Genomic DNA, 20,337 nt, shown 5'->3' with positions numbered 1-20,337 from the left:
ATATGCATGCACTTAGGTATGTATATATGCATAAATTATATGTTTGTGTTCACATCTGTGTTTTTGTGCATATGTAAATGCATGCATGCGTGTATATATGTATATGTAGTATGAGGCTGCTTTTTTGTTCCCAACTCAAATTCTGTCTTCTCTTCTAAGTAAACTATTTGATATAAAATGCTTACACAAGATGACCTAATACAAGTATGAGTATTTTCTCCTCACTGTTCTAGTCCTTCTGACTTTCTTTGTTCTGTCTCACTGTTGACCATCTACTGCAGCTTTCAATTATCTAACTAAGCAATTAAACAAATTTTGTGGAATCATAAGATAATGAAAACAATTTTTCAAAGATCCTTTATGATTTCAGGTAAAAGAGCAAGAAGAAGAACAACTATATTTTTTCTATACTTCATGAAAAGCATGCTGGATGTTGCTGACCTGTATTTTGCCTGCATCTGAAGCAGTTCATGGTGACATATGGAACAAAATAATTAGAGCTTATCACCTCTATGATGATATTAGACCTTTGGGTGGCTGCCTTCTGGGTATCAAAAAATAGGAATAGGGTGGTATATAAGAAAAATTCTCAGATTTGTATCAGGATTGAGAGAAACAGGTTTTTGATTGTTCTAAAATGACTAATAAAACTTAGGCACTGTTTTAAGGTTTGAAAAAATGGGCTTAATGGATGCTAAGGGGTATAAGATGGGACAGTGGAGTTTGAAAAAGAACAGCACTAGAAATCACAACTATTTTAAGTTTCTACCATATTTTTAATAAGTAATAGTAAATCAAATCTCATAATAACTTTGTTTGGATATTTTTTATATTTAACAAATCTTAAACATTTAAATTTTTATTTGATAGTTAGCTTCAACTCTCAGTAGGACACAATGTAGAAACCCTGGGAATAGAGACTCCTTAAGGGGTTATTTATATTGGCTGGGCATGTGGGCATCATCTTAAGTTAATTAATGTAAAAAAATATAGTGGCACCACCCCCTATGCTTGGGTCTTGGCCTGCATAAGATTAAATTGGTCAAGCTGAGCATACTCAATCATTTCAGTCAGTATTCTATTGCTATGAATAGACACCATGACCATGTTGATTCTAATAAAAGAAAGCTTTTAATTGGCACTTGCTTATAGTTTCAGAGGTTTAGTCCATTATACTCAAGAAAAGGAGCATGACAGCGTGCAGGCGGACATGATAGATGAGAGTTCTACATTCAGATATTCAGGCAGTAGGAAGAGACAGCCACTGGGAAGAGCTTGCAATTTCGAAACTTCAAAGTTCTCCTTAGCAAGAACCTTCCTCCAACAAAGCAACACCTACTCCAACAAACCATACCTCCTAATACTTCCCGAATCTCTATTAAATTTTCTGGTGGTGTTTTTTATCTCAAACTGCATTTTGTATTTTTTTGTCTTCATTTCTCTTTTTCATTGTATAAATTCATTAGAGCCACCACTAATATCCAAATTACAAAATCAATATTAGGCTTTCTTGAAATCTCCTCTGCCAATGCTATTAATTCAAAACTCTTCAATTTAGTTTTGAGAAATTGTTAGAACAAAGGCAAAAAGCAACAAGATTCTTTGCAAAGATATCACAATAATGTTCTCTAGGTTAGCCAATAATACTTTCTCCTCTTAAATTTCTTAGGCTTTCACACCATAGTCTACATAGCTCTCAACACTGCTATCTTCTATGCTACTACTAAAATGTACTTTTAAATCTTACAACATTCAACAAACTTCCAAATCAATGTCCCAAAGTCTTCCAGATTTCTCCAGTAAGTAGTGTGGTCAGGCCTGCTATAGCAATACCTCATTTTTGGTACCAAATTCTATCATAGTTTATTGTTCTACTGCTATGAAGAGATACCATAACCAAGTCCACTCTTATTAAGAAAAGCATGTAAATAGGGATTTGCTTCACATTTTAGAGGGTTAGTTCATGATCACCATGTATAAAATCAGATAAGGATGGTACTGAAAATAGAACTGGGAGCTTTTTATCTTGATTCTGAGACAGCAGGCAAAGAAAGGGAGACTGGCCCCAATATGGGTTTGTGAAATCTTAAAATCTACTTCCAGAGACATACTTTCTCAAACAAGGATAGACCTATTCCAAGAAAGCTATGCCTTCTAATTCTTCTCAAACAGCTCCACTACCAGGTAAATACACAGCTATATGAGCCTATGGAGATTCTAACTAAAACAGCACAGTGGGTTTTTGCTAATTAATTCCTTTGAGCTTCTGTTTTTTTATCTATAATTGTGAGCCATTTTATCCAGAGAGATTTACATATTAAGTTTTAAAATAAATTAATTTTTTCTGAATGATGTGTGATATATGAAAAATTAATTCAGTCATTCCAAATTTATCATATAGTTACACCATAATAGTCCAGTGATGATGAATCATTTTTAATTGACCAAACTATTGTGTCAATTGTTGATAAAATACATTAGAAATGCATGAAAAATATTGTATGGTTCTCAGACTCAATTATCATACATGCTTTTATGATAAATATTTGAAAAAGTATACTAATAACTTATAATGTCTTCAGAAGAATTGCCCAAGGTTGTTGCACTCTTGAACTAACATTCTCAATTACCTTCACAAATTTTGCATAAATTTAGGCCATCTTCACCCTCTTCTGAACAGGGGAGACATCCCCTCCTGAGAACTTACATGCAGTTAATGATTGATGAGGATAGAGACAATCTCATCAGTAATGTAGCCACTGACAAGGTATGCATATTCCTATAAATAACTACTCCCCTTTGTGGCATATAGCATTCTTTTGAAAATAGTAACCTCAAAACACAACAATATGGTTTCTGCAACAATTCAAGGCAATGACGTTTGACTGTCTTAGAGAAGTTAACATCCATACTACCAGGTTATTTTTTTTCTCTTACTTTTCTTGTTTATAATAATCCTTATTTAACATTTAATAACACCCAACTCAGTTTCATATTGACTTGTCCTTAGTTTCTTTTCTGCGTTGAATCCAGGGATGTAACTTTTATCTAAGTGGAAATCCCTAAAAGATTAAGGGAATTTTGAAGACTGCTGTTTGTAATAGCATGGAGTTGTGTTGTCAACACTGATGTCTTTAAATATAAGCAATTTATATTTAAATAACAATCTTTTAGAGTTTAGGTCCTATACAACAACCACTTTGGGGGCAGTTCTCATATTGATGGTCACCTGAAGCCATCAACACTGCACTGACACTCAGAGACTGCATACAAATGTATATAGGAATTAGGCAACTGTGGTTTTCTGCTAAAGAAATCCTAGAGACATAAGAAGAGAGAAGTGTTCCTCACACTGGAGCCCATGTACATCCTCTCTGCAGAAATGTCATACTCTGAGCAATAACCTGGAAGGTCAGGGAGAAGGAAGGACACAAGGGATGAAAATTACTGATGGCATAGGAAAACCCTGCAAAGGATTCTGTAAGAATTGGAGCCCATAACCTTCTAACAAGCTGGAGGAATTAAAGGGAAGAAAGAGAAAGGCAAAGAGGTTGGTGAAAATTCTGCTCTTGTCCCAGAGTTGGCCATTGTTAGAGGTAATCTAGAAATAGGTAAAGAACGGGAGATGATTGATGGACATCGTCTCTGCCATTCAACTCAGGGTCCACAGACTAGATCAAAAATCTAGAGAAACAACTCACTTTAGCTCTGAAAAACATATTATTGTAGGTATTACAAGTCACAGTTCATCGAAAACAGAGTTTTACAAGATGATATGTTATTTACTGACATTAACTACTACTTATGGCTTTTATACCACTGCGGCCATAAAACATACTCTTCCAGAAATTTTAGCAGAAATGACATTTACAGGGAAAGGACAAATGCTAAACCCTTTCTCAATACTGGTAGTCCTTGGTTTCATTTTATCTTATTATATTTCTCCAGAACCATCTCACTCAAAAATATATATATATATATATATATATATATATATATATATATATATATATATATATGTTTCTCAACAATGTTTTGAGATGTAACATTCAAACCATCAAAATAGTATGTTTGGATAATACTATGACAATTCTGTCTGAATCTTCGTTGAGGATCCTGGACCCACATTTGGGTGTGTCTTGTTCTCTGTGACTCTTTGAGAAGTCCATTCCCACACTCTCAGGTGTGTCTTACTTTCTTTAGAGCATGTCTCCTTCTCTAAGCCCTCATGCTATATAAAATATCTTTTTTAACCCAAGCTCTGCTTAGTAAACTGAAATTCTTTTCTAGGTCAAAGCCATGAACTCTAGATTGCCTGATCTAGATCCCTAGTGTCCAGGAAAAGCCATCCAGCTGCTGAGGATGACAACTAGAAGCAGTCTCTTTCACCCCACCACTGACAGTAAAGCCAGAAATATTCTAAAGAAACATACGTGTATTCCCCAATGGGTCCTGCTTGCCCAGCAGTTCAAGGGGGTAGCGCTGGGGCCTAAGAACCATTAACTAACAGATTTTTCTAGAGCAGGGATCATCGTGTGTGTGTGTGTGTGTGTGTGTGTGTGTGTGTGTGTGTGTGTGTGCGTGTGTGTGTGTGTATGTATATACAGAGAGAGATAGAGAGAAAAAGAGCTAACAAACTGACTATAGCCTTGGGAAAGATCCTGGTTGCCTGCTGCCAACCTGACAAAGTTATAGCTAATCCAACCATCAGTGATCCGAGAAAAATAAATTACAGCTGAATGTATACCAAACAGCTTCCAAATCTATTAAAAATGACAGGGACCAGTCCGTACCCAGTTAGCCACACCCAGGTCTTTATAGCATTGGAGGAAGAAATATCAAAAAATAGTTTTCACCAGGCCCATAAGGCGAGAGATATTTCCTCCTGTGGAAAAAGGACATGGAAAACACTGACCTTGTTTTGTCTAGGTAAAGGTGGTACAACTAATCCCTTAGTATCTTGATGTTTATCCCCAGTCTGGTCTGGGTCTTAGTAACAGGTGTTGTATTGGGACATCTCCCCAGTGGATAGCACCATCATAATTCAGGTGGAGACATCATATTGCCCCATATTCTTTATTGGAGACATTGAGTCACTTCTAGAATATGGGAGTCTCTGTTTGATATAAGAAGCTTTTCAATCAACGTTGTAAATGCCATATTCTTCAGCTCTGTGAAGTATTTGAGGACTGCCCAGGTATTTCTGAATAGACAACTTTTTTTTTAGTTAATTATTTTAAGATTAACTTTTGAAAACATATATCAGGGACTAAGAAAGGTTTATCCTTGTAATTAATAATAGCAATAGTACTTAGCATGGCTACAACTAACAATCTTGATCATTTGAAAAGATAGCCATTAACTTGTATTTCTTAACACCTTACAATAAGCTTGCAGCTTCAATAAGACTAGGACTTTATGCTACATTTCTGTCATGTTTAGCTTTTAAAAAATGCTTTTGAATTGAAAGTCTTTTAAGTGAAACATAAAACATGTATATGTCTCAGTTTATCCAAATAGCTCAAGATTAGCAAAGTTAGCAAAGATAAGGAGACTAGACACACATTTTTAAGCCTGAATAGACCTTAAATAAAGAGAAGCATTTTCTAAGCCACTGGGTCTCAACTTTTTTTATATACTTTTATCTTTTATAGGTCCCCATGCTGAGGTGACCCCCATTACAAAATTTTTCCTGTTGCTATTGTACAACTGCCGTATTTTTTATTGCTATGAATCTTAATGAAATATCTAACTTGCAAGAACCCCTAGGCTACCCCTACAAAAAGTTATTTTAACCACCAAATTGTTGAGACTCAGTGAGCTGAGAACCTGTTCTGAGCCTTTTGCCAGACTGCTTAGGTCATTGTCTTGTGGTATTATGAGAAATGAACATCCCAGTTTCTGGTTAACAATTAGTGCTTATGAATGTGATTTTTAGACTTTTATTTTAAGTTCAAATATTAACAATATAAAATTATATAAGCAAAAATGCCTCATAGCATTATAAATTTAAATATTTAAAAAAATGTTCTTTAAAGAATTTAAATTTCTGAAATGTCTTTCTGAAATATCAAAAATAGAGTACTTCTTTGTCCCCACCCTCGACAGCATATACATAGACAATCGTTTAGTTCTCAAACTGATCCATTTCACTGTACCTGGTGCTTCTGGTAACTATCACCCAGCACTGGCATTTCCACAACTGTTAAGGTCCATTCCTTGAAATTGGATTTTCCTCGTGACTCTATTCCTGCCATACATTTGCAAGCTTCTACTGTTTCCTGTGATCCTTTTCTGTCTTTAAAGTCATTATCACCTGGGTGACATTTGAATTACAAAATTTCAGTGGCAGAACCAAGTACATTTTTGAGTACAAAAGCATAGAGGTGCAACTATAGCATTTTGAATTTTCCTTTTTTATAAGCCTTGAATTTAGGACTTGACATAAACCATCATATAAAAGTCTATCCCAAGCCAAATTATCAGAGAACTTTGTCTCTTAGTCAGGTCCATTTTACATGGTCATCTCTAAACAATATGGTGGTAAAATCCTGAAACATCCATATTTTTTTAAATAATAGCAAAATGGCAATGAGCCATGTGATTTACTAAAAAATGATTGCAATTCAAACTGGAATTATGTTATATGGCTCCTTCAAAATTACCCATGCATAGATTTTAAATTATCAGTTTTCAATGCTGTTAGTTTTAACTTTTAACTAGTTTTATTTTAATTTTAATATGTTACAACTGCAACTAGAAAAAATGAATTTATATATTTTGAAGTAAAGAATGTTTACATAAGCCAAGTCCTTTTATATTTTTGGCTCTTCAGTTTTGCTTTCTTCTCCTTGTCACTGTGTCAGAGACTCAGATTGACAACAGTTACATAGAGGAAAATTTTAAATATACCTGCATCTAGCAAAAGAAGAGCCATAATCCATTTCTAGAACCAGCTTTCCAATAAATAACAGCATAAAACATCATCTCTACAAAAAACAGATATCTGAATTCCTGCTAACCCAAATCCAGCAACTAGATCTCAAAGATAAATTTGACCCATGCCCATAAATGTGGCCAAAGTAGTGGTGGGTGCCAGAGACAGCAAAAATATCCAAGCCAGTTCTTTTTCTGCTCATGCTAACAACAAAACTCATGAAAATGCCAGAAAATACAGACAAAACTTTCCAACAAAACAAGTATGCACAATCTTGTCAAGAAATAGACACAACTTTTTAATAAGTAAAACAAAACTTTTTAACCAGAATTAACCTACAGTGTCAAAACATGGCTGCCACGGTTTAGCAACCATGGAGTCAAAGCATGGTCACATTTGAACAGAAGTTGAGACAGGCAACTCCAAAGGCAGGCCACGGTAGCCCCACCTACCAGCATGGGAAGGGGGCTGTGTGCAGCATAGGGACAAAAGATTTTTAATACTTTCAGCTATAGCAATTAACTCCAGATTCTCCATTTAATGCTTGAAATCCTATCGGTCACACATGCCCCTTACAAGCTGTGGTTAGCAATCTAGCTACATTGGCATAACAAGGCTGCATAGCTTGGCTGCCCCATCCATACAAACAGACTAAATACAACCTTGTGCCTGTATAGCATGTCAAGGCAAGCCTGCCCACATTGCCCCTGTGCTATGGACTGAGGCTGTCTCTTTTTAATGAAATGTTCAAGGTGTGTAGAGTTGTTTCATCTGTTTAAGGAAAATACATCACTTTTTTTTTTTTGTTTCAAGCGCTACACTTCTTGTCCTATTTCTCAAGTCCTGTAAGTGACCCAATATTAAAGTCATAAGACTTAAGCTTTGAGTATATTCCATCATATCAGTCTCATAAGTCAGAAAGAGGATGGACAAAAACAAAACAGTAGACCGTACACAGAACAATACTGGATTCTCCTGACACATGGAGGCAAAACTGAACCAATGGCACTAGTTCCAAGTCAGAATATGGGTGCAACCCATTTGCCCTTTTACAGAAACCAGAAGTATTTTATCCCATACACAAGGGTTTAGTCCATGGACCCAAATTAACCAGAGAGATTCATTTCCCTACAGATGGGCCTTGGTACATCTTCTTGGGTAACCACATGTGATCCTCTCACAAGTCCATATAGATCGTCAACAGGCTCTCACAGATTCTGGCAAATATACAGAAGGATATTAAAAACAGAAATACAGAAAATGAAAAGTCAACACAGAAAAATTACTGACTGTCTGAAGGCCCTACATGGCAATGGGTTTGGGGATCCTGGATGAGCCTCCAAATGTCATGTCCAGATCATAGTGTCCCCCAAAAACCAACTAGGAGACTGAGTCTTGGAAAAGCAAGCAGTCTTTATTCTTATGCAAGTTCAAACTCTCTGTGTCCAACACTGTGACACAGTCAGAGATCTCAGTTGGGGTGGGGTTTTTAATAATAGCAAAGGTTGGTTTTATCAAATAATGCAGGTGACCTAAAACCAGTCTCATGAGGGATGACCTGAGATTGGCAGCAGGTGACCCAAGGCCTTGGTGGGTTCTCTTGGCAGATGGGAGATGGTGGTGGGTGGCAGACAGTTATGTCATATGGAGAGAGCTTGGGTATAGAGTTTATTTTGTGGGTATTGGGAATGGTATAAGACCAAAACATTATAGAAGGGAGACAGAAGAGGAAAGAGAGAAAGGGGTACAAAAAAGAGGAAATAGAGAGAGGGAAGAACGGGAAAGAGTAATTACCTCTTCAGAAGAGGGACAGACAGACAGAGAACTGGAGAGGAGGCAGGAGATCTGTTTGCCTTGGTGGGAAGGGAGTGCTTGTTTCTTAAAGGGACTGGGTACCCAAGTTACAGGCCAGGCCTGCAGATTACACCAACTGAAGTGGGGGGGATTTTTAAGGCTCAGGACCCCTGATGTGCTATTTCTCTAGGGGTGTCATGGTGGAAAGTGATGGATGTGTGCTGGCAGGTGATCCTATCTACAATGGTTAGAACATTAAAAATTTCTTTTGGAAGATCTGTTCCTGAGTGGTGCTTGGGTAGACTCAGTTAGTAGTCTTTCTTGGAGCCAGGTATTGCCTTAGGGTAAGCTACTAGGACTTGGGCCTTCACTGAGTTTGCCATAGCTGGGTACTATAATATATACATGCATACACACAGTCACGATGACATAAACGCAGAACTTATCCACTTAGTAATTTTTGTAATCCAGGCTTGTGGAATAGACATTTTTGTGTGTGTTCTATGACTTTAATGCTTTTTTTTTTGTACCTTGATTCTTTTCAAATGCTCTCTAACAACTACCAGAAACTTTAGTAAAATTCTTTGTGAAACCATTTGATTTGGGTACTGTCAGAGCCCTTGGGCTGACAGCATGAAGGACCTGAAGCCCCCATCTCCCGAAACTGTATGGCTTCTCTGTCCAGCTAAGCATTCTTTGAAAGTTGCTAGACTTTCCATTCTCTTTTTAAGTGAAAAAAAGCAACAAAATCTTCTATGGCTTTTAAGTAGTTAAATAGGCTAAAATACAGCTTAAAAGTATAAACCTTAAATTTCACTTAAAGTATTTGATGAAAATATATAATTGGTCTGTGCAGCTCAAAAGACATTATCAAGCCATATCACAGCCAACATAGTTTTGAATACTAAATCACAACAAGGTTGTAGAAGTAGCAGTTTGTTAAATATTTTTTCCACTTTCCTGTCTTTTAAAATCCTAGGTCAGGGTTTTATACAAGGTACCAAAAGTGTAGAGAAGCTTGCTGAAAATAATTAGATAAATTATGTATGAGACCCACATTTTGTAGCCAAATTGAATGGAGAAGTGACCTGTTTACTCTCAGCTTGCTGATTGCTTGTTGTGCAGTTTGGGGTAACATCCCCTTTAGAGGTACTATGGTTATAAATAGGTGGTACAGAAAGGGCTGATGGATAGATAAATGGCTATTTTGCTTAAAATACACTTTACATTTTATATTTAGATTTGTACAGGTATATGCAATATTATATATGTATCGACAATGACATATATTTTCAAACCAAGACCTACACTAGAAACCCCTATATAGCCTTATCTTAAAGTCAAGAAATGGTCCCATCTTTACAGTGCTTGCAATGCAAACATGAGGAACCGAGGGTGGTTTTTGAGCATCCACATGAAAATCTGTCAGTGGGAGTTCATGCCTACAACTCCAATATCAGAGATTTGAAGTCACTAAGATCTCTGGGGCTTTCTGTCCAGACATCTTAGCCAAATTAGTGAGTTCAAGCTTCAGTGGAGATCTGTTTCAAAAACAATATGGAGAGCAATAGAGGAAGTGATCCATCTTCAACCTCTGGCCTACATTCATACTCACAGCTATGTATGTATACCTACATAGATCAAACACATGTATTATAAATACATAACTTATAAAGTGTTTGAAACTCATTGATATTATCTGCAGACAACAATTTAACTGCATTTAAATCACATTGAAAAAGGTTTACAGGATGGAACAAAAATGGATATGAATAAAGAAAATAATATTTCTTGATTATTATATTTCTATTCAGGTAATAGCAACAATTTGCTTAGATTTTATTTCACCTATTATTCTTAATACTTCCATGGAACAGCATTATTTCCCTATTTATTTTTCATAAATAAGCACAGAAAGACTATATAAATGACATGAAGACATACTTTAAAATTTGATTTAACAGGCTCAAGTGAAGACTTGGTCAGGAAAATGTAGATCATATTTTGATCTATGTAACCCATATTTTAAAAGAATATAATGGGTTAGTATCAGCTTCCACTTACAGCACCAGTTAATACACAGGTGAATCCCTGTGCTAACTGGCCTGTCAGCCTTGCTTACTTGCTAAGCTCCACATGAGACTAAGAGAACTTTCCTCAATATATATATATATATATATATCCTAGAATTTGAGGTTGTGTGTTTTCCTTGATGTCATATGTACTTTCCATTTGTCCCTTATAACGAGAACAAGAGCAAATAGTCAGCTCTGACTGAATCCCCTTGTGAACTGAGATATGTTACTCTAGAATTGTGGTCTTCCATACCTCTACCTTCTATGATAATGTGATGTGATTGGATCAAGAAAGATTTTATTGGAATCTCTTTACATCTTGTGGTGGTGGTGTTGTCATTATTATCTTAAATGGTGTCTTTCTATGCACATCTGAAGACCAAGACACTGGCTGGCAATTATGGCACTTCTGGAAAAGGTATGAATTTAAATTTGATGAATGTGGTTACTAAATGGGTGGACACAGTCTGTAAAATTAACACTCACTTTTATGAAAAGAAGGCTACAACACAGATTTTATTTAATTTTATTTTCAGTTATGCATATGTGTGTGAGAAAAAGGGTAAGAGGGTAGGTACACATCAGTATAGGTGCCCATGGAGGGCAGGTGCAGCATCAAATCCGCTGGAGCTGAAATGATGAGCAGTTGTGAAGCACTCATCATAGGTGATTGGAACAAAGCTTGGTCCACAGCAAGAATAGCTAATAGTTCTCCAAAGTAGATGATCGCCCAGCCCCACTTACACATATTTAAAGACACAACAAGAACGTCAATCCCAACAATGTGAACCCACACATGCTCTAAAAATTACACATGATTTTGAAACTAAGAGATTGATCTTTTCTGTTTTTTGGAAGCTTGAGGGTAAGAAATTGATTTTTTTTAATGAGATATATAGATAAAAAGGAATATGTCTTGTATTTGTATTTTATTTTTGTTGGTGGTGTTGTTGCTGACGGGTTTTCACTACTCTAGTCCAAATATACCTATCAATGATAGTTTAGGAACAATTGTCAGCCTGGCCTCAGAGATGAAACCCAAAAAGGAAAATAACAGTAGAACATATCCAAGGTGTTTCTGGGGAGGCTCCATCTTCATTTCCTTTTAATTTATTCTACTTAATTTGACAGTTGGAGACTTTTGTCTCATTTGATTCTCATAACTCAGCAATTTTCATAGCTCTGTGAGCTTAATCTTATTACAGATATTATCTAAATGCTTCTTAATCAAGCAAGATCATGAGGAGCAATGAGAAATATGCTGTTATTTAACAGGGTCACTTAAGCACATTAAACAGACATGGTACTGATGAAGAAAGTGACCTGAGCTTCCTACTGCAGCTTCGTTCTGTTAGTATTTTGTATTGGAGATTAGCCTGTCATGGTTCAACCCTCCTCTGATTATGCAGGAAAATTGCATCAATCGTATCTCATTATCACAATGTTTGTGATGATTCCCATGGGCCTGAGGTTGAGCTCAATTTGGTGTTAACATCACAGGAAAGGAAATGGTGATAAACAATGTTGGGGGTGGATTTCTTTATAAAGTGCAAAGAATCTTTTGGAGCTTGTTTTTGAGAAGAAAAATTGAATTGGTGGAGTCATCAGTCTTTTCCGAGACTCACAGAGAAATCTGTCTGGAAAGCCACTTTATGTTTTATTGTTTTTTTAAGATTTATTTTATTGTTGGGTGTATGAGCACTTGTTTCTTGATGCTCCCAGAGGCTAGAGAGAGCTACAGGCCATCATGACCTTCCCTCTGTGGATGCTGGAAGCTGAACCCAGTTGTCTGGAAGATCATCAAACACTGCTTAATGATGAAAATCTCTCAAGTTCTAAGAAAGAGACTTCATGGTTAACAAATTCTTATTTAACAATTGAAGAGATTCATGTTTTGAAAACATTTGGGAAATGTTTGTCTACATTTCACTGTTTCTACTCTCCAATTAGTGTGCACCATAGAAGTAAAAAAAAAATGTTTTAAATATTTTAAAAGTAAAAACATGTTTCCCATAGTATGACACACTTCTGAGTACTACCATCTGTTCAATTATTTAATATAACTCACCATTTTAGTGAGTACACACGCCAAACAAATTAGAAAAACTCTGTCTTTAATTAAAAGAATAATTTCTACAAGGCATGAGAGTTACCAGTGTGATCCTAGCACTTGAGAGGCTGAGGAAGTTGGTTAACAACTTCAGAGAAAGTCTTTACTACACAGTAAAAATTTGTTTCAAAAAAGTAATATTTCCTTATACCATACACAAGAAAATGTAAATTTTCCATATTTTTCTCACTAAAAATATAAGAATCACAATTTGGCCTCATACCTTTATTTTTAAATAAGACTTATAAACACATTATATTTTCTTCTGTCAAACAGAATGGCATTCACTGTAGCTAGTCCCTAAAGTCTCAGAAAGCATGTTGTCATCACGGGACTTTCCTTTCTCGTTAGCAGCCACTAATCAAATTTCCACATGCCAATAAAGTTATTTGCATTACTGTTTTATTAACAGTCTTCTGATCTCTTGTACGTATGTTTCTCTTTTTCTCATATATGTAGCCCAAATAATAAAAACCCAGAGTCCGATATTGGGGTTCAACCTGAAAACTAGAAAAGCAAAGCAGCCAAGCCACTAGAGAAGTCATCCTCTGCCAAGACTGGGCCAACACAGGCTAAACCGATTAAGCAGACTAAGCCTCTATCTCCGCCCATTTTATATTCCCTCTAGTGCTGGGATTAAAGATGTTTGACTTCCTAGTACTGGGATTGAAAGTGTGAGGCACCACAACCTGGAGTTATTTCAGCATTGGCCTTGAACTCACAGAGATCCATCTGTCTCTGTCTCCCAAATCTTGCGATTAAAGATATATGCCACGACTGTGTGACATCTAGTAACTTAACTTTGCCCTTCTGGTCTTTTGGCAAGCTTTATTTATTAAATGTAAGTAAAATATCCTTATATATGTATACTTGCGTAAATGCATGTATATACATATCAACACATACACATATGTGTGTGTATAGTCCCTTGTTTTCTGTCTTTGTATCCTTCTTTTTTTCTTTCTCTCTCTCTTTCTCTCTCTTTGTGAGTGTGTGCGCATGTGCACATGTGTGTGTGTGTGTGGGGGGGGGGTTAAGCACATTGACTCTGCAATTTAGAGTATGCATTACTCGAGTAGAAGACCGGAGGTCATTGGTTCAATTTCAGCACCCTCTTCCTGCAGCTCTTATCTCACATACACCTGTAGCTCCAGAGGATTGGGCATGGAACTGTAAAAAAATTATCCTGAGTTAGGTAACCCAAACCCAGAAAGATGAACATGGTAGGTTCTCACTCATAAGTGGATATTGGCTGTACAGCAAAGGACCCTCGAGAAGCTAAGTAACAAGGTGAACCCTAAGAAAAACATATGTAGATCCACCTGGGAATTAGAAATAGACATAATCTCCTGACAAAACTGGGAGCACAGGGTTTGGGGGGAGAAGAGAGGGCAGAAGGGGAAGAGGGAACAAAACTTGAGGGAACAGGATAGTTGAGATGTTGAGGGACAGAGATAGAGAACAAGGAAAGGGATATTTTGATTGAGGGAGCCATTGTGACGCTGGGGAGAAACCTGGCACTAGAGAAATCGCAGGTATCCACAAGGATGAGCCCAGCTAAGATCCTAAGCAAAAGCAAAGAAGGTTCCCCAACTGACCTTGCTCTGTAGTCAGACTAATGACTATCTTAAATGTCACCATAGAACCTTTATCCAGCAACTGATAGAAACAGAGGGAGAGACCTGCAGTGGAGCACTGGGCTGAGCTCCCAAAGGCCAGTTGAAGAGTGGGAGTCTAGATATAGTAGGGAGGGCCTTGGACCTTCCCCAAAGCAATGTACCTTACCCGCTCTGAGGAGTGGATGGATGGTGGGTGGGGTAGGGGGGGAAGGTGGAGTGCATGGGAGGAGGGGAGGGAATGGAATCTAGGATTAGTGTGTCAAATGATAAAAGATGGTCTGTTTTCTATTTTTAAAAATAAAATAATAAAATGTTGCATTGTAGTTTTCCCCAAATAAATTTTTTCCTACACGATACAGGAAGGGAATATCTGAGACCCAGGAAGTAAACACATTTTATGTGTCTGGAAGCTGAAGCTTCAGATCTCCAGGCCCATCCACAGGGTTATATAACCAGTGAATACCTGCTGGGGTGGACTCACAGTCAAAGTTCAGGTGGAGATTCTCCAGCTTGTCTGTCTGCCTGCAGGTTCTGCAGAGAGTGTCTAGATTTAACTTTCATGCAGGCTGTCTGGGGCTGGGGCAGGTTTCTAAGCAATGCAGCTCTGTCTGAGTCCTTGCTTATCCTGTAAGGACTTTCTACCTATTCATCTGGAATCAATCTCCCTTATATACTGTTTTGAGGAACCACAAAACATCTCATTGGTTCACCTTGTTGAACTTTAGTTGGATCTTTAGTTTGTCAGGATTTTTCTCAGCAATACACTTCAAACAGCAAACATACATAAACTAATATTTGCTGCCCAAACTTCCAATTAGACTCCATGAGAGAGTGAGGTAGAAAGCCTTCAGTAGCCAATTCCTCAGAGAAGAAATTCACAACTGTTTACCTATGCGGTACTTGTGAAATATAGGATGTGCAAGGTCGGAGTCAAGCTAGAGATAAAAGATTTGAATATTCAGAGCATGGACAGAAGTCACCCTGAAATTACAATGAATAGCAAAGAATTATTCATTAGAAATGTAAATAAATAGCAAAATTAGTAAATGGAAAAGGTTATCTGAATTTACTAATGAGAATTGGATTCATTCAAATAGAGTTTATGTTTTAAGATGGTTGTTACTTACAAGTAGATACAACAAACTTCAAAGTTTGTTCTCCTGTTACTATTAATGCTTTTTTTTGAGGTTTGTGGAAAGTATATTATGTGTATGCACGTATTCATGCATAGATGTGTACATGCATATACACATATTACAGTGCAACATGCAGTACTGTGTATGATTTTATTATACATCAATATGTGTATTTGTAGGACAATATATACATATGCAGAGACACAATTATATAAGTACATATATATGGTACACATTTATATTTCATGTTGCAGACATCCTAAGCAAGCATGATAACACAACTCTTCTCCAATCTCCTATGTTTTAATAATGTATTTTTTAAAATGTCAGGTGTCAGTGAGATGGTTCCTAGCAAGTCTGGAGAACTGAGTTCTATTCTCAGGACTCACAAGGTGGAAGGAGAGAAAAAGAGTCTAGTCCTCTGACTTCTACATTTGCATTGTGATATACCAACACATATCATACACACACACTCACACACAGATGACAATGAAAGTAACATTAAAATCATGTTTTATGTTGTGTATAAATACTATATTTTATCACTAATTTTCATTTGTGAATGTGGTGTATCTGCACATACATGTGCTGGTGTATGTTCCCCATTTCTTCACTTGCATGGAAGCAGCTGGAGTCCTGCTAGCATTCTCCACTTTATTTCATTAATGCAATGACTCTCACTAAACCTGGAGCTAGGCTAATGGCCATCAAATCCCCAAAATTTTCCTTTCCCTGTTGTTCAAAGCACTGGAATTATAGGTCCATTCAGAGCTGTTCTTTAAGTGGATCTTAGTTCAAAATTCTCATACAGCAATCACTCTTAACCACTGAGTTCCCTCCCTAGGTCACATATTATCTTAGTATAGGCCAAGTCTCTCTTTGTTATAAAAGATAGGTAGATGCATTATTCAAAATAGTTATGCTTATTTTCTATTAGTTAATTGCAGACTTTTTATGTTATCATTTATGTAGCCATGATTTCATCAGTGTGGAAATAAACAATGTATGTGAAGAAATCCACCACCATAAATAAATTAAATCTTGAAGAAAATAAGAGCCTGGATAAAGTTATTATCAATCACACATAAATATATGCAATCAGACATTATCGGCTCCATAGCATTGGATTATCAATGAGCAATAAATATTCCTTTCTTTACAACCTATTCTTCCTTTTTATTTTCAGAGTGGATGAGCAAGAAAGCCCGTCCATGAAACATGATAGACTTCCTCTTTGATATGTACTTCTGAGATCAAAATTCCATAAAACAGTATGATATCCAGTATTAATTGATTCTGCATGGTACTTTGGCATAATTATGATTAAGGGGGACCTGTCAATGCAATTTGCTCTCCATTATCACCCTTATATTATTTAAAGTAGATTCAGGTGCAAATACATTAATTAATATCTTCCATTATTATAGTGTCAACATTAACACAGAAATGGAACCAAAAATAAAAAATGCAGGATGAAATATTTGGATGTTGATGGTAATACACAACAATACTTTAGTGCTTTTATAAACTTTGTATTCGAAGTTGACACACACCAATAATTCTCTAATTTACATAAAATTCAAATTCTATTATGAAAAGCAGTTTTGTATCCCCATTAGGCATAGGGATGCATTTTGTTTACTCATTGTGCATAAGGATGGCATTTTTATTTTTTGTTGGACATAGGGCTGGCATTTTAGGTTCTTCTTGGTCATAGGGATGGGATGACATTTTGTTTCTTCCTTGGACATAAGAATGGCATTTTGTTACTTTGTTGAGCATAGGAATGGCATTTTGTTTCTTTGTTGGGCAGACAGATGGCATTTTGTATCACCCATAGGGATGCCATTTTGTTAATTTCTTGAGCATAGTGATGGCACTTTGTTTCTTTGTTGAGGATAGAAATGGAATTTTTGTTTGTTTGTTTGTTTTCCGAGACAGGGTCTCTCTGTAGCTTTGGAGGCTGTCCTGGCACTCACAGAGATCTGCCTGCCTCTGCCTCCCAAGTGCTGGGATTAAAGGCATGTGCCACCACCGCCCATTTTAGAAATGGAATTTTGTGTCCTCTTTGGGAAAGAAGTACACAGTAAAGTCTCAGGACTGAAGTGGCTGATTACGAGCTCTCTAACTAGAATTCTTAGAGTTGAACTTCTGTTTCTCAACAGAATCAAGAGTGATAAAAATGGAAAACAAACTCTCTCCAGGCACTAACTGCTACAAATCTATATACATTTTGTAAAGATCAATTACATATTAGCTTAGGTTAAACTTTCTGTGCCTTTCTTTTATAGCATGGTTTCAGATATGATAAATAAAATGATAATCTAGGCAATGTACTTTATTTGTAACTATTTTTAGAACTCTTCCTCCTCGGGACCTATTCTTACCGCTCTCTTTGAGCTAAAAGGTGATCTACTTTCAATTCTTCTTATGTTATTGTTTGCCAGTTTCCTACATTTATTAAGTAATTTTATTCACTCCACATCCCAATTCCCCAGTCCCCTATCTCACCCAGTGGCACACTCTTCACTATGAAGTAATAAATTTTATTCTTCCTTTTTTTCTCTTTTTAGAGTTTGAACCAATCCCTCCCATTTTTCTTTTATTTTATCTTGCTTCCTCTCTCATGCACTTCTTTTCTTCCTTCCCCCATCATTTTCTCTCCTCTACTCCCCTTTCATCCTTTGATAGTCTCATAGAATCTTCCTGTCTCTGCCATAAAGAGCTGTGATTACCCTCATGATGTGATTACCCTCGTGAAACACCACACCCAGCTACACTTTACTTTCTTTTTTAAAATTTATTTATTAAAAATGTCCACCTCCTCCCATTTCCTTCCCACTCTCCCCACTCCTTCTCCCCCTCCCTCTCCAATCCTAAGAGCAGTCAGGGTTTCCTGCCCTGTGGGAAGTCCAAGGTCCTCCCCACTCCATCCAGGTCTAGAAAGGTGAGCATCCAATCAGACTAGGCTCCCACAAGGCCAGTCCATGCAGTAGAATCAAAACTCAGTGCCATTGTCCTTGGCTTCTCAGTCAGCCTTCATCGTCAGCCACATTCTGAGAATCCAATTTGATCACATGTTCCATCAGTCCTCTGACCTTGGTGAGCTCCCATTAGATCAGTCCCATGTCTCAGTAGGTGGACGCATCCCTCACGGTTCTGACTTCCTTGTTCATGTACACTTTACTTTCTTATTAATGAATTTTAAAAATATTTACATACAACTTTAATAAATCATAGAGATACTCAATTGCCCTTTTTGTGGGAGAGTTGTTCATACTGTCACTCCATGGTGCCAAAAGCCACCTTGAATCAAGGAGTCAGTCCTTGGCCCACTGGGATTAGTTACAGAGTTGTTGAGGAAAAGGAAAAAGAGAAGGAGGGGTTGAGCAGGACTTCCTGGGCTGGTGGAGTTAGAAAACATTGAGAGTAGGGTCGGCTGATTGCCTCTCCACTGTTCTTTGAATTTATCAGGTTTTATCTCAGTTTCTGAGTCCCGAGTTTTTATTAATACTAGTTTAATTTAGGTAAATGTTTTATCTGGAATCCAACATGTGACATTATTAAATCACACCAAGGCTGTTTGAATCTACCACATCTCTACTACCACTACTGAAGCTATGGTTCACATTGTCTCCCTTTCTACATTCTCTCTGTTTGACACTAAGGTTTTCATTGCAGTCTTTCTACAGTAACCTGCAGATCCTGCCCACCTCTGGTCCCAAATGCCTCTGGGGTTAGCCATTCACCATTTCCTACTACATGAGCTTTCTCTGGATGCTCTCCCAGGGGTTGCCAACCCAGGTGAGCTTAGTCACCATGAGAACTGCTTATACTGCTCAAGCTTCTGCTGCTGCTGCCCTGGTTACAAACCTTCAGCCCCTAAGCGTATGTAAGCAACTTCAGATGTCCTCAGCCCAGCTGGTATAGCACAATGACAGCCAGCTGCAACCCCAGCACCCAGCACACTAGTCTGGCTTCCTGAGCACCCTGCTGCCCCCAACAGTGCTTCAAAGTTGGCTATTATCCCACATCTCTGCCTTCACCATAGTTATTGGTGTACAAAAAGTAAAAAGTATCAGATCTGGTGAGAAGCCTGTGAATTCTTAAAAGGGGAGCTTGGTTTTAAAAAGGGAGTGGATATCATTTCCATGTAGAATTTGAAATACCATAATTCAGGGAGTTAGAACCTTGTTTAGTACCAGTGTAGATAGTTTACAAATAAAAAATAAAATAAAGGGAAAGATAAATCACTTAGCTGGGATTGATATAATACTGATTCTATCACGATTAGATTATTAATTCATATTTATTCCTTAAAAATGGTTTGAAAACCCTGCCAAATATGAAAATTTGATTAATAAGATATATACCTTAGAAAGACTTACTAATGAAAATTTGGCTGGTAGGATCCAAACCTTAGAAAGACTTACTATAGATAACATAAAAATTTTAGAGGGACTTATTACTGAAAAGGTATAAGACTTATAAAGACTTAGTAATGAAAATGATAAAAATTTGATTAGAGACAGCCCTCATTCTGCACATAACATCAACCAGCCCAGCCTGTCTGGGCACTGGGTCCGAATCCTCGGGGCACCCAAGCGGGAGGGAGTTCCTTTGTTTCTATAGCCTGCCTGCAACAAGCAGGGTAGGCGCCTTGTTT

The sequence above is a fragment of the Microtus ochrogaster genome, chromosome 6 (genome assembly GCF_000317375.1).
Source record: "Microtus ochrogaster isolate Prairie Vole_2 chromosome 6, MicOch1.0, whole genome shotgun sequence".
Lineage (NCBI taxonomy): Eukaryota > Metazoa > Chordata > Mammalia > Rodentia > Cricetidae > Microtus > Microtus ochrogaster.
The sequence above is the reverse complement of the archived record's forward strand: the minus strand, read 5'-3'. Positions refer to the sequence as shown.